Below are 2,092 nucleotides of genomic sequence, written 5' to 3' on the forward strand. Positions count from 1 at the left end.
AAAAAACCACTCTGCAACGTTTTTATTTATTGCAACAACGAGGAGAGATGATGCATTAAAGAACAGGGGCTGAGGGACTCGAATCCGAGGCAACACCAGTAGCGTTATCCAATGCACTATGCAGTCATGCCTCATGCTTGAATGCCAAGTCACCGGCGTCCCTTTCGTGAATTCGCTCTCCGCTTACGTGGCGTGATCCGGGTGTGAGTGTTCAGGAGAGGCACGTGGGATGTGGCGCAGGGAAATGCGCCCGGAAGCAGGAGGGGAGGGGCGTGACGCGCTTGTGGAGGAAGGTGTGGAACACGTTGGGCGATGATAAAGTAGGAGAAAGTGTCGCTGTCACCATCATAAATGAAATGAGCGCATTTTTAGTACATGAAAACAACGAGGAAAGGGTCCCACTCTTGTTTAGCTTTCTGATTGGGTCGTGTCATTCACTCTCCATGCCAGGTACCTTTTTCTTTATTTTTTTTTGTTTGTGAAATTTGATTTATCTGCAACCTCATTGGCTGTATCTGACTCGTGTTATGTTGTGATTATGGGTATGGCTACCGGTGCATCGTGCTTGTTTTTCTCGGTATGTTATGGCCGTTTATGTATCTGCATCTTCTTCACTGGATCTGAGTTGTACTAGTCCTTTTTATTATTATTATTATTATCTTTTAAAGTTTTAATAGATAAATTTATTAACTAAAGAAAAAAATCTACCTGCCCCCACAAAAGCTTATAAGGGTATTTTTTTTTTTTACTAAAATAAACTAAACAAAGAAAAACAAAACAAACAAAACAAGAAACTGTTTAAATAGAAGGATAGTCCTGTTTAAGATTAATCTTAAACTCCTCCCAAGGTGAAAGAAGCTCCACATGTGAAAGTTATAACTTTATCGTCATCTTTGTCATAGTATCTGCCACCGTATTTACATCTCTCATAATCAAATGAAAGTCAACACGCCAATTCCAATGCATGATATCTCTTATTTTGAGTACCAATGGATCAATAAACCCAAAACCATATTGAGTAACAAGATTAAATGCTTCTACACAATCCGTCTCACAAATAACATCTCGTTGACCCACATCCCAAGCTAAGAGATATCCTCTCCAAATGGCAAACAATTCTCCTTGAAGAATATTATTACTCTCAATCATTCCCAAACACCCCCTTTGCCAACTCCATTACAATCTCTAATAACACAAGCAAAACCAACACTATCACCCGAACCAAAATAACTAGCATCACAATTAATCTTAAAAGTACCAATGGATGAGAGATTCCAAAAACCATTTAGAGTAGAGGGAATGGACATACGTTGTAATTCAAAAATATTCCTAAGCTCCTTTTCTGAAGTTAATGCACAAATCACTTTTTCCGGATGCCAAGTTTCATGAGGATTAAAGATGTCATTATTCCTTGCTCTCCATATCCACCAAAGTCTCGAAAAAAACTTGAACGGATGCTCTTTGCTATGATACAAGAATTAGTTCTTCAAATCCAAAGGATGACAAGAAATATTCAACCTATGTCAAACTAGCTGAGCTTTTGGACAATCCCAAATACAATATAAAACCGATTCCTGACTAGAAAGACATCTTGGACACCTATCCGATGACGACATCCCTCTTCTAAAGCGAAAACTTGCAGTAGGAAGAGCCTCCTTAAGACTCAACCAAGCCAAAAACTTATGCTTTTCCAGAACAAACTGACGCTAAAGCCTAAGCCAATTCTCCCTCTCCTCCCAACTAAATAGCTGCTTACACAACCACAAGTAATCATTGCGTGAGTCATAGACTTTGTCAGCAGACCCACACCAATACCAACCCACTTCTGGACCTACTTGTTTATTTGGATTGTAAAAAAGAATATTACCTTTCAGATAATATAAGGGTATTAAATAGCTTATAAGGGTATTAATAAAATTATAACTAACTTCTAAATAAGTGAAAAAGTGTATCAAATAATTCAATCTCATTCAAATTCTTTTCGTGAAAAAAAAAAAAGAAAACTTAATATTTTTTACATTTTTCTTGTGGATTAAATGGGAAAATGTTTACTGTAATTGAATTATGGAGGATTAATTATTATTAGAATATA

This window comes from Arachis ipaensis, chromosome B07 (genome assembly GCF_000816755.2).
Source record: "Arachis ipaensis cultivar K30076 chromosome B07, Araip1.1, whole genome shotgun sequence".
NCBI classification, from domain to species: domain Eukaryota; kingdom Viridiplantae; phylum Streptophyta; class Magnoliopsida; order Fabales; family Fabaceae; genus Arachis; species Arachis ipaensis.